The sequence below is a fragment of the Suncus etruscus genome, chromosome 9 (assembly GCF_024139225.1).
Source record: "Suncus etruscus isolate mSunEtr1 chromosome 9, mSunEtr1.pri.cur, whole genome shotgun sequence".
Classification (NCBI taxonomy): domain Eukaryota; kingdom Metazoa; phylum Chordata; class Mammalia; order Eulipotyphla; family Soricidae; genus Suncus; species Suncus etruscus.
This window is the reverse complement of record NC_064856.1, coordinates 46,209,918-46,223,954: the sequence shown is the minus strand read 5'-3', so window position 1 is coordinate 46,223,954 and position 14,037 is coordinate 46,209,918. Positions and strand designations below refer to the sequence as shown.

At 43.6% G+C, this 14,037-nt stretch overlaps 1 protein-coding gene across 1 annotated transcript in view; it reads right to left on the bottom strand.

The window, feature by feature from the left end:
- TENM4 (teneurin transmembrane protein 4) overlaps positions 1–14,037 on the bottom strand; it is a 569,696-nt gene that overhangs the window by 173,594 nt on the left and 382,065 nt on the right. The window lies entirely within an intron of this gene.

The following is a 14,037-nucleotide window of genomic DNA, read 5'->3' as shown; positions in this document are numbered from 1 at the left end:
TATTCGTCACATATGGCTTGGCAGAAACAAAACGTTGCAAATAAGGTTTTGGCAGAGGATGGGAAATAAGAAATCTCATTCTTTGCTGGGTGAACATCCATTCTTTTAGACCCAAGGAGGACATATTGACAAACAGAAGCTAGGAGGTTTAAAATTCTTATTCTGGGAGTCAGAATTTCCACAACTACAAACGATCCCTTTGGATATACTCATGCATGCACAGAATGTACACCAAAGCTTATTCACTGCAGCATTGTTTGTAATAGGAGAATATTGGAAAATCATCCATCAATGCAGGGCTAGACAAGTTATATCCATACAGCAAATTCTAGAAGCCATAAAAAAGAGTAAGCTGGTTTTTTATGTATTTGTGAGGGAGACAAATTTTAGCATGCAGACAGTGTATCTGAGATAGAAAGCTTTCGGTACCTTTGGAGAATATTTCTGGAAGGCTATGAAGGACATTGGGTGTGTCCTGGAGAGGAAGGATATATAAAAGGTCTAAGACAAGTGATTAAACTATTTTGTGGTTGAACTATTTGCTATTTTTATTTCGCATTTTATATATACATTGGTTCTTTATAGACCATATTTCAAAAGTAGCAACTGCTCAATTGTCTTGTTTGAGAACCTAGAGGAACCCAAAAGGTGTGAGAGGACAGCCCCCATCAAGCAAGAGGCATAGTGCTTGAGAAAGAATGCCAGGAAGTCTATGGGGAGACCTAGTACCAAATATAAGCCTACATCCCACTCAGGTTTCAAGTTTTGAACCTCGTCACTGCCTCAGATTCCTCTTGCACAGAGAAGAGCCCCCAGAGCAACACCCTAACTGCTCTGTGTATGCATCTGTATGCCTTAGAAGCCTACTTTCTTCTTTGACCTTTGAAAGGAGCCAGGATGGAAGGTAGCTCTGCTTCCAGGAGCTCTCAGGGTGGGAAGACAGAGGGATAAACCAAAAATATTCAGAAGGACTAAAAGATATGAGGGGAGTAATGATTGACCCACTGGGGAGGGCAGGTGAAGACAGAAAGTACCTCCAGGAATACAAAATCCCTGAAGACTTATATTTCCCAAGTACCAATGAGGGGGCATGTAGGGAGCTGGGTAACTGGAAGATATCACATCCAATACTCTTGCAGATCCAACTGACAGACGAGGAATCAAAGCTCAGTAAAACAAAGGGGGAGGATGCCGGAGCAATAGTACAACAGGTAGGGTGCCTGCCTTGCACATGACTAACCTAGGTTTGATCCCTGGCACTCACATATGGTCCCCTGAACACAAGTAATTCCCAAGTGCAGAGCTAGGAGCATCACTGGATATGATCCACCCACAAAAAAAGTCCATGATAAAACCAGGACTGATGGAGAGTCTCACATCTGTTAGGCACTTAATGGTTTAATAGTTGTAAAGACCAGCAGATTCCCTTCAGTTTCCACAACAGTGCTCAAAAGTGAGTGAAAAACCATTTTATAGACAAAGAAGAAAACACAGGCTGAGATCAAATAATATAGGAATGGATGACAGAGAGTGGTCCATTCTAGCAGAGAGCCTCAACAGATTCTCTGACAACATACACTTGCAATCTTTGGGGCTTGGAGACCCCACTCTACTCTTTCTTACCCCCATGCTGCCTCATCTAGCAGGGCAGGTGGGCATAAAAGAGATATATCCCCCCAATACACACAATCACAGTAAACAGACTCTGGGGCTTTGGCAAAAAGAATCAGAGGCTTGGGGAGTTGGACCACCTCTCCCAGTGTGCAGATGGGGCCAATGATGGCACTGCACGACTGTCACTGGAGAGCTGTGTGTCTGTATTCTAGACACAGAGACTATTATGAGTAGCAGAGCCCTGCACAAATGGTTAGTTTCATACAAGATTTCATACATCTTGGGAAGTGAACCCTAGATGAGAGAGAAGATGACACAAGCACTCTCAGGACAGCTCTTGGAGAACAGAATCAAGGCCTGTTGCTTCTCTTCAGTAACCAGATACCTAGGTGCAAAGTAAAGTATGCAAGACATCAGTAAAGAAATTGGCTTTGAGTCATACTTACTGAGAGGCCATATTCTCTTTTGAGAAGCAAGAAACAGATGGTGCAAGAACTGCTGTTCAATATGAGGTAACAAACAACCAAGTGCCTTGTGGATGGTGCCTGTATGTGATCACGGCAATTTTTAACCTTCTAGGGTGATGAAATAATAGTAGCTACATTTATTAAGTATGTTTTAGGCTCTGTACACAGTGAGGTGTGTTAAACATGGATTTTGTTTTATGTGTTGACCTATAATAAAGACATGCCCAGAAGTTAAACCTCTACCATTTCCAAGGCTGTCATTGCTCCCATTTGTGCTTACCTGTTTTCTGTTATCCCCTGGATATTGGCAACTCCAAAAGTAATAAAGAAATGGTTCAAACTGCAGCAAACTCAGTTACATGCAATGACATGTACAATGCTCCTTCTCCCAACAGAATCAGTGATCTCTGAAAACTGTTTTCTTAAAGGGACAAGAGCATGAACTAATCCCAGAATGAAACCCTCACAGATTTGTAAATAAAAATATTTTTTGTGGACATACTTTCACTTATTTTTTTTTAACAAAATGCAAAGCAGGGCCTTTAGTTACTTATTTTGACTTTTTGGCCACTACCAGGAGTATTCAGGGCTTATAGCTGACTTTTCATTCAGGGATCACTCCTGGAAGGCTCAGGAGACCATATTTTGTGACTGGGGATAGAACTTGGGCCAGCTGTTTGCAAGGGTAGCAACCTACACACTGTACTGTCACTCTAGCCCATAAGTTCTTCTATTTTTGAAAACTCCTCAAACCAAAACACACAAACACAAATGGGAAAAAAGAGTAAAGGGAGGGGCAGAGTAAAGGGAGGGGCAGGATATGAGCCAGGTGCTTAGAACTCCTAAACTGGAGTCCAGGGAAATAGAGCGGACAGGATAGCCCATAGCTGTGGGGTCAAACACCAGAGGCTTAGAAGTACAAGTGGGAACCCCTTGCTCTCTGCTTGGAACTAAACAGAAAGTCTCAGAGGCCAGAGATGACCCATGGAAGACAGTCCCAGAGAACCAAGTGAGAAAGCAAAGGTCTGACTTCAGGTCCAGCACAAAAGAACCCTCACAGAGCATCCATTATACAGAAAAAAGTCTGCAGACTATTGGGGAGGGAAGTTAGCTAGGGATTGCCCTGACAGAGCTGAAAGGACAGATGTTCAGGAAAAGCAGCTCGCTCCCATCAGAGATAGAAGTGTCACAGGAATTCCATAAGCCCAGATCAAAGGTCCTTAGTCTGGTCTTCAGTTTCCAAAGCACAAACTGAACTGGACGCCCCTCAGTACCTTACTCCAAGGATTAGAAAATGAAGACTTTGCAGCCCTGAGTTTGGGAAAAAGAGAATAAAATGAAAAAAAAAATTAATTTTCCTCTTGCCAGAGTAAACCATAGAGTACGGTGTCCACCCAGTAGTGTGTCTGCACAGCTCTGTATTCACAGAGGACAAGGCAGGAATGCATGGAGTTGGCAGAAGTTCAAAGTGTTTCAAATCAAGGTGCTTGGGGGCCTAAACCAAGCTTTGTCTGGCACATATCTGTCTTTTATTTTTCAGCGGGGAGGGCAAACCCAGCAGTGCTCAGGGCTTATTCCTGACTCTGCTCAGGGATCATTCCTGGAAGACCATGTGGGGTCAAGGACCGAATCGGTCTGTCTACATGCAAGGCAAGTGCCCTCATCCACTGTATTATCCCTTTGGATCTTCATACTTTATATTAAATAAAAAATTCATGGGTAAGATAAAAGCCTCCTGCAATTAAAGATTAAAAATGAATGTTTGGGAAACCCAGTGGTAATAATAAATACTTCTTTACTTACAATAACTCCTGACTAAAGCTGTGAATGATAGTAGATGTGGGCTATGAGGAAATAACAGGTAGGATTCCCTCAAAGCTAAGAACTAAAAATGGTTCTTTTATGCCTGTTTTCAGAATGGACCAGACTGAAACAATATAAATTATAATCAGGCCATTTCTTCATTCCTGAGGAGTTAATGAGAACTACCACCACCAGCATCTTAGAGGATGGTCTAAATCAGGGGTGGCAAACAAGTTCGACACAAAGAGCCAAAATTTTAAACTGTGAGAATCAGAGAGCCACACCATGTAGTGACCTGCCAAAACAGACAAACACACACAAAAGCATCTAATTTTAACAATAATATATTAAACAGATATTGCATTTTGCCATTTTGAGTGAGGGTCAAAATCCTGTTTGCCACCCCTGGTCTAAATTATAGGCTATGGTGAAGGAACCTACATAAGAAAGGTAACAGTAGTTTTTCTTTTTAACTAGTTTGTGATTTAAGGAAAAGGTATGAAGATGCTCAAGGAGGTCAGAAACAGGTTGTGGAAAGGCAGCAGGATCCGTGGATTACCCACTTTGCAATGTGCAAATGATGTCTAGAAGCCAGGATGTGGTGCAGTGGGCAGGGCTCTCATTCCCTGCTTCCCGGTCCATCTAATCTTGGGGCTGACATTTACCAGACATTTCCCAATAGTTCTTTACTGCCAGGGGAGACAGGAGAGTTGGCTGAGAAAGTGCAAGCTCCATCATGACATTTTTAAGAAAAACGCTCAATAGATGTTCAGACAGTGACGGCTCCCCTAAGAGATGCCAGTGGGAACTGATTAACAAAGTCATTGTTCAGGCTCCCAGGTCAGTCAGTCAGAGTGTTTCTGCTGCTTCTCAAATTCAGGTGTATGGAGAGGTCTACATTTGTGAAATAACAGCTCCAGGTAGCAACTAGAAATAAGACTTCAAGGAAGTGTTGATTCAAGTGGCATTTTCCATTTCAAAGGAAGTGAGGGTCATCCCAGATATGCGGCTAACAGCACTTTCTTTTATATCAGTGCTCTGTATTTCTTTTTAAATAACATCACTTTACAGAACAGAAGTCACTGGGTCTCTTGACTATGGTACTGCAAAAGGGAAAACAATAGTCCAAAGGGAAAATAACAGCAACAACAAAACAACATTCAGAGATTCCTAAGTTCTATTTTTGGTTAGTTATAAAACGACAGCATTAATAAGTCCCAAGCCAAGAAGATATATGTCTATATAAGTATATACATACACACATATATATAGTGTATATATTTTTCCAGCATATATACACATAGCAACAAATGTAATAGCAAAAAAGGAAGCAGTCTAGAAGCCTTACATGTCTAAAATTAGAATGAGTACACTAAATTATAATATAAGCACTGAATATGATCACTAAAAATAAAGATGACAACTAGCAATGGAGGGAATTACTCAATATATCATGCTAAGGAGGAAAAAGGGTAAGGCATAAGGTTGTAGTTTTTGCTAGTTGAATTATAAGGAAAATATAAAAAAAAAGATCTAGAAAGAATTATATAACAATTATAACATGTTTTGAATTCTATTGGTAGGGTCATGGATAAATTTTCCTTACCAGATTCCAAATGCACTTGAATGTTGTTTTACTTGAGAAAGAAAGGGCTACAACTTAATCCCAGGCACAACAGGATAAACACTAGATAAAGACCAAGCAGAAAAAAAAAGACCAAGCAGAAGGAGGAGACATGAAGGAAATAGGAGGCAAGAAAAGATGAACATGTGTGATGCCTTTCTCCTTCCATCCTGACATAGACACAAGAAAACTGTGATCCACTCAGATAGACTGAGGATGCAGAGTGGTGTCTTAAACATGTTCCCAAAGAGAAGCCATGACTCTAAAACCAAGATCCTGTGGTTTTCAGAGTCCAGGCTCTTGGCAAACTACAGTTGACAAACTGAAAATCAAACCAAAAATTAAAAAAAAAATAGTATAGTGCAGCCTACACTGGCAGGTTCACTCTTTTGAGATCTTTTGCTTGGGTGTTTTATCTTAGGATGCTCCACCAACCCCCATCATCCATATCCTGACTCTCTTGAGCATGCCTGTCTGACCCCTTACCATCAAAAAGGCCAAGTAAGCATTTATATCTGGTAGCCAACCCAGAGCTTACAGAGCTGGGTCAGCTGTTAACTTTGCAACTCTGGGCAAGGTGTTGGGTTTCCTTGATCTCGACTGCCAAATGGACAAGTTAAAGACAGCCTAACCTATGTTAAAGGAGTAAATGAAATGCTACTCTTCAGCTGCACTGATCTGATGGGAGAAGTACAGGTGACAGTTACTGTTATGTCATTTTGCAAGGCCAACTCCCCTGATTCTGACATCTGCAGAAAGATGATCCTTCTGCTCTCTGCATGGTCACCTGGGCCCCCTCTGAGCCACCTGCTCATCTGAGTGCAGAGAACTGTCTCCCACTCCCACCAAAGTACACACAAATTATCTGCCCAGCAGAAAAATAAATGGTTTTTAAAAGCAAAATTGCAACCTACAGAGCTACTTTTAAATCAAGTCAATACATTCCTTTTCCTGTCTCTGCCTGTCTCTGGAGAACCTAGTGGTCACTATCAAGGTTCTTGTCTCTCACCCCTAAATGAAATATTTGCTAAAGATTCGAATCAAGTTGGTGCATTATTTATCTTACACTGCATGATGCTGCAGGGAAGGCCAGCCTGTGGCCAGCTCTGCCAGTAGCTTCTTGAAGTCTCCCTCAGATGTGGGCAGAGGGGAGAAGTCTTTATGAGTATCGAGGTGGTTTTCCTATACCCCTCAGTTTAAAGGACACTGATACAAGAGGGAGTGGCCCACCCCTGCTCCAGACCTGGTCCTTCAGGGCCAGGCAGGAAAGACTAGGAGAGGAAAAGAAGGTGACAGGCACAACTAGGATTCCTATTAAAATGCTAACAGCTCTCACTTATTAAAATTTGACTATTCATATGGCAGGTGCTGATGTGTCACCTTAAAAGGCTAAGGGTTTCTTTTTTGTTTGTTTGTTTGTTTGTTTTGGGGTCATACCCAGCGGGGCTCAGGGGTTACTCCTGGCTCTAAGCTCAGAAATCGTTCCTGGCAGCTCGGGAGCCCATATAGGATGCCAGGATTCGAACCACTGTCCTTCTGTGTCTAAGGCAAACGTCCTACCGCTGTGCTATCTCTCTAGTCCCAAGGCTAAGGGTTTCTTAAGGGCAAAATAATACTGGTTAACTCCATCTTATTAGGGGCCTCAAATCATAAATACATAGGAAATATTTTCTCTGTTTGTTTTGTTTCCCTAGAAAACTCAGGCTCCAGAATGATTCACAATTGTACCATTTATCAACCCCCTCCTCGCCCCATCCCAGGACAGGTCACTGCAAACCTCACATTCTTCTCAGGGAAGCCTGGATTGGCCTGTGCTTCAGTTTGTGTGTGACAAAAGGCTGTTTGTGTTTTGCTCACAGAGCAATGAGCAGAGGGACTCTCAGTCCCTTTTCTCAGAGGAAGGACTTTAGCCTGCACTAGAACCCTAGGCCAGTCACCTTAGGGTCACTCTGATGAACTAGGATCAGAGGCTTTCATGGGAATCTCCAAGAGAACCTTTGGTAGAGCTGCAAACACAGGCAGATTTGGGTCTGGGCATAGGCCTCTGCACCCACAGCACTAATAGCCAGGTTTTGACATACCAACTCAGTTTTCTATACATGAGCCAGTGAGCACAGATTTGTGTCACTCTATCCTGGGCAGAATGCTGTGAGGAAGTAAGAAAGGTGGAAGGTAAGATGTTGGTTCCTATTTCCATTTCCATAGTGATGAGGACTTACAGGAGACAGTCCACAGAGCATCCCATCTCTTAATGTTCTTTGTGACACCAGCCACTTTCTCTTGTTCAAAGGCAATTAAAGAAAGGCCCCACCATACTGCTAAATGGATCTTCTATTTGTGGCTGCATTTGGATAAGCCCTTTCCCTCTGGAACAGTCACTCTGGAAAGAGGAATGAGGGTAGACAGCTGAACGTGGAGACTGCCACCTAGATTGTGCCTTGAGATTCGATGTCTTTATCATGAGAGGCATTTTTGAAAAAAAGCATTTAAAGGTGTACAGAGCTGGGTGTGAAAGAAACCTTTCAACCCTTTCACTTGCTAGCACTCTTGTCTCTGGGATGTCTCCAAGCTCTTGGGGGTCCTATCTCACACTGTGCCCCCTCTGCCATGGTCTGGGCACAGAGAAAAGCCCACCTCCCTTTCTCTGGTGCATGTATGTCCTGAACACAGCTCAGCCCAGAGCCCTTTAGGGAGATTATGCTACAACAGTGACTGAATTTCATCTGGAAAGATGAATCACCAAGCCCGGTGTTTGCTGAGTGCCCTGTAAGCACTATGCCATGGATTCTTGAAAGCTACAAGGCAGAGGCTGTTACTGCCATCATCTGTGAGATGAGGAACTGAACTCATAGGAGAATCCAAGCACCTTCAGATCAGCAGACATGGAATGCCTGCCTGATCCTGGCCCTCACTGCTGCTCTCACTGACAGATCAGTGGTGAGACTGCACTGAAGACAAATGGGAGGAAGCACAAATCTTATTCAGAGACCTCTTTGCACCAGAGATGATTTCCCTAAGAGCCTTTACTTTATGGCAGGTCATTTGGGGGGTACTGGAACCATCTTTTGCTCCTCAGCAAGTCTTTAGAGGCTTGAGCACTGAACCTGCTACTCCTTATTGTCTTCCAGGAAGGTGCAGTTGGTGGAGTTTTGCCCCATGAGCTCACACACTGTGTCCAGCTTCTGGGCTTGGGCTGGCACAATGCATTTTTTGTAGAATGGCTTTCACTTCCCCTATGTCAAACATTCTCCACCTTTTAAATTTTTCACCTCCGTGAGCATCTCTGCTATTTCCCCTACCAACAATAACCTCTGTTGTCCTCTTTCCCATCCTGGGCCCTGTACATTAAAATTAGTTCTTGCATCTGTAGAGAAAGTCAGACAAAAGCCACCTCCTAGGCTTTTAAAAGGATCATTTAACAAAGGTTGTTTATAAAGTGTTTTTGAAAACATAAAGTACTATTTCATTGCTTAATGGATAATGAATCGTAGTAAGGCTGTTATCACATAAGACACAAACTAATGTAAAGAACTTGTATGTAAAACTAGCACAAAACCTCGGGACTACAGAATGAAGCTAATGCACTCTGCAGGAGCCAGAAGCCACAAGTTGTAGAAAGTCCAGGACTAGGTAAAGAAAAATGCGACGTAGCTGGCATAGCTCTCTGAGTTCTGCTACTTTTTACTTAAATACCACAGACAGCAACACTGAAGACCACTGCACAGTGGATAATCCAGGAGGCTGTGAGTCAAATCTAACCATGGTTCTAGAACACAATAAATCTAGCTGCTTACTAGTGGGCAGGGCTTCTCTCCAAGAAAATGCTTCACCCAAGCCTGTGGTACAATAATTGAGCACGTTCAGTGCCTGTGAGGTCCTTAGATGCAATGTGTGCCAAGGTCTTTTGTGCCATCTGGGCCTCATTTCTCCACATCCTGAAGCATTTTGGGTGCATACTCTCCAGCCCTTGTCCACAGAAGTGCTGAGAGTGTACAGCATGTGGCAGCAGGATTACATTTTCCTTCTGAGAATGAAGCGAGTATTTCTTTGGCAGCTAGCTCTCTGACTCCTTTCTGTAGTCAGATTTGATGGGACTCAAAGATCCCAGCAAAAGGGCAGAGTAGGGGAAACTCGGGATTTCAGAGGATATTAGAGATGTGGCTTTGGACGAATGCCTCACTTCCTTGAACGTTTTCAATAAAGAGGAAATAAAACTAGGAATGCACCTGGTACTGGTTGGTACTTGACACATATTTCTAGGATAAATAAAGCTGTTGAGAAGATGAAGTGACAAAATAGACAGAACCTATCTGGCACAAGGGAAAGCTCTTAATACCTTGGAGCTGCCATCTTTGCCCATAAAGTAAGACCCTAGGATGGGAACTGGAAGCAAAGGTAAAAGGAATCTCCAGACAGAATGGGGAAATTCCTCCTCTTTTGGGACTGAACCTTAGACATGGGACATAGGTAAGGACTCTGAGAAGTATTCCTGGTGCAAGAAGAAAGTGCTGGCACTGGGAGACATGGGTTCTGGGCCTATCTAAATAACTTAAACAAATATTTCCAATGTTCTTCCCTCAGTATCTGCACTATACCTTGCAGTCATTGTATCTAATCTCCCACATGAGAATCAATGGTTCCCTCCTCTGGGTTTTTTGCAGGCCACATGTTGAAACGCAAGTCACACACTCTCACCATCTGCTTAAATCTTGTCTCGCTTGAGTGCAACCCTGGGTAAGTTGAAGCAGTGATGTTAGCTTGTCTAGCTTTATCTGTCCCTCTGGTTGCAGGCCTGACCTTGGGGGTAATCCTGTACCTTGCTCCAGATGAAATAAAATCCCATGCTGTGGGGATGAACCCTGGTAGCTGGTACAAGTGTCTACATTCCATATGAGCTAGCTGCCCAAAAGATGATCTTGTATTGACACAGAACCCACTATGGGCCAATCCATTGACTAGAAAGTTCAGAGAATTCCTCATACTTAATGCTAAGAGCACCTCCCTGTGGTTTCTTTTCCAGGAGAAAACAGATTCAGAGGGATGAATAGAGTGTGATCTAGGGCTGGAACACTGGTCTTATCCTGACCCAAGTCTGTTCCTGCTGCCTGACTTTAGAAGGATGTAAGTAGTGGCTTTGTAGTTTGGATTGATATTTTGTTCTCTGATGAAGGACATGATTATTTACTCTCCTTACTCTTTAATATCCCTCCCTTTAACCCTCTTTATCACTCCCCTCTTGCCTTTGACCTGAAGCTTTGATCTCTTCAAGTCAACCTCTGCCCCAGGCCCAGGGCAAGACCACTCCTGATTTCTCTCTGCACTGCAATGAAATGATATTATTTCATTAGTCACTTGCCTAGAAGGAGGGGGAAAAGAAAATGCATCCATGGACCCTTCCTGAGCCATATGGCGTGGCTCAGCTCCCTCCTTAGACACCTTGTTCGTGCCCACTCTTTCTATTGCTGTTTCTGACACATGAATGTGCTAGTGAAACAGAGGACCTTTCTTTTGTGAGGCATTTCTAAACTCAGTGTGGCTTGTCCCTCATATCCTAAATATTTATTTTTGGAGTCCACAGGTAGGGAAGAATGACTTTCTTCACTGTTGCCTCTTACTGCAAAGAATAGATGATCCTTACCTGCTACTGTCCTGAGAAAATGATCAAGAGTGCACAGCCAAATCTGGGGTGTCCTTCCCCACCCCAGGTCTCTGCCTAGGAGAATTTCCAGCCCCCAACACTTTCTGTTCCATACTTATCAGTGTGGTTTGCCCTGGCTTCTCTTTCAGCATTGACAAGGAACAAGCTAGGTCAGGCTCAGCCCTCGTATAGAAGACTGAGGCTCCAACGTTGAGCAAGACAGAGACCCCAGAGAGACAGATGAGAACCTGGAGTGATATCTGCCTGCAGGGACCCTGGGTACCCTCAGAGCACTCAAGGAGCCTGGGCCTGAGTGCAAATACCCAGAGGAGCTTTGTTTGGAAAGCAGCTAAGTTTTTTTCTTGAGAAGGCTCTAATGGGACCAGGGATGGGACCTTCCAGGAAAAAAGATTCTTTTACCTCTGAGTCTTAAAACCATTTGGAACTTCCCCACTAGGTCATCCTGCCCTCATCTAGTCCCCTGCTGGCAGGCAGAATGACTGGGTCTTGGGATTCAGTCTTATGCCACGACACTCCATTGGTGAACACCGAGAGAGTTAAACTGTCCACATCCTGTGACCTAGGAATCCTCAAAAAGCCAAAAGAATACAGGATAGGAGCACAGAGAGGATCATATGAGCTCTTCTTATAACAAGGTATGGCTGGGAACAGCAGGGAGGCAACAATGCAGGGAAGGCCCATGCCAGGAGTGCCAAGAGTTCCTGACTAGATCCGAGTCCTATGGATGCCCAAATGGTCCGTGAAAAGGACAGGATGTAAGCCCGGCCATCTGTCTGACTGCACTCTGCCCCAGAAGAGTCATATAAGATGCTCAGAAAACCCTGGAATGTTTCCAGAGCTGGTTCTACTCTCTTAGAATCTCAACCACATTTGGGCACTTTCTCAACAATACATGAATACCTTAGAGTTTGGAGGCTACTGAAGGTCATCCCTGATTTTTAATAGACTAAATAAATTTATTCTTGATGCCTCATACCTCTTAAAGTGGCATTTTTAAAATAACAAAACTAGAGGCTGTGGAGAAGAAGGAGTAAGAAAGGACTAGAAGGGGGGACCTTGGGGTGGGGATAGGAATGTGCTGTTCTGATGTGATGGGGGTAACACAACACTCTCCATTTTCCAGAATTTACCGATTATTGGGACTCTAAAAAATGTTCATTTGTGGCATGTAAATTATATTCTGAAAAATGTGATACAGAACATAAGTGATGAAGAAGTTGGGTGGGGAATGGGGTGCAAGTAAGGCAGCCAAGTGTGGGCAGTAGTAGTGGGGTGTCTCAAACCTAGTCTCAGGTCCTCTGGGACACAGTCAGATCCCTGAGGCAAGGACTTGAGATACTACATTGGGATTGCTGATGGGGTTACTCTTCCCTTCTCCACCCTGTTCTGGGTCTCAGGTTGCTCCCAGCAACAGAATCTGAGGGGTTCGTGGATATTGAATTCTGGATGAATCCCACACTGAATGGGGGCACTACAAGTTGTAAATGTTTTTTTCATGCTTAGAAGGACAATCCTTTCTTTGTCTCTTTATTGTTTTTGAGAAGTTGGGGTGGTTGAGGATATACTCCATGATGCTCATGGTCTCTCCTGGTTCTGTGCTCAAAGAATCACTCCTGGCAGGGTTCAAAGATCATATGGGGTTCCAAAGATTGAGCCTGAGCAAAGTAAGTACCTTACCCACTATACTTTTATTCTAGCTCTCCTCTCTCTTTCTCATTCTATCTCTCTTTGGGGGGATTGCTTATTATGGGGGGTACTTGTAGGAATAATAAAATAGCTTAATTTAGGAAATATAAGGAAGAAGACAGAGGTCATGTTTTAAAAGAAAAAAAGAGCAAGGGTTGGCCAAGGAATGCATTCTTTTTGGAAGGTAGGGCATGTCCATTGATTGGTGCTCAGACCTTACTCCTGGCTCTACACTCAGGGATCACTCCTGGTGAGGTTCATGGGACCATATGACTGGTGGGATCAAACCTGGGTCAGCTATGTGCAAGGCAACTGACCTACCTGCTTTACTATTGCTCTAGCCCTGTTGATGCCCCTCCTTGCAGACACCATGGAGGACATGCTGCTGTCTGCAAGTAATAGGACATGGGATGCTCCAATGTAGCAGCACTCCAGATTGCGACACTTCTGCCTCAGAGCTCACTGCATTTTCGAACCAGCATTCTCATAGCCCAGTTTGCTCTCTGCAGTGCTGTGAGCCAGGAGGACTACAGAGCTGCACAGCAATCTCAAAATCTCCCTGGAGGGGTGAGACTATATCTGCCTGGGCTCCCCAGAAAGGAACTCTGTCTCACTATTAGAGATCCCCACAAAGTGGAGGGAAGGAATGATCTTAGAGAGAAAGACAGGAATATAGGATCCTACATCTTTATCACGTTCTCCTCTTCCCAAAAGATCAAATTTGATCATCTCTATTTTCCATTCTTGGGGCTGTAAGGTAAGATATATGGCTTCTACCTAGAGGGCCTGATGTGAAGAGAAAAAAAGAAATCAAGCTTTCCTTTCTATCAGAATACCAGGGCCCAAAGCACAGCAGGACTGGGTGCAGGAAGCCAAGGTGCAGGAAGCCAAGGTGCAGGAAGCCAAGTTAAGTCAGTTATAAAAGCAGGAGGTCATAAATCATAAACATTAGACTCCTATTTTCAATCCTATATCCTTCCTTCACAGCCATTGTGTGAGTTCCGTATTGAAACTGATCCTCTATATGCTGATGTAATAGAACAGCATATAGGGTTTTTGCTTTGCACTTGACTGACTCTGGTCTGACTCTCAGCACCCCATGTGGTCCTGTAAGTTCTTCTGGAGTCCAAAAGTCAGGAGTAAGCCATGAGCATGCAGAGAATGGCCCAAAAGACAAAAAGATG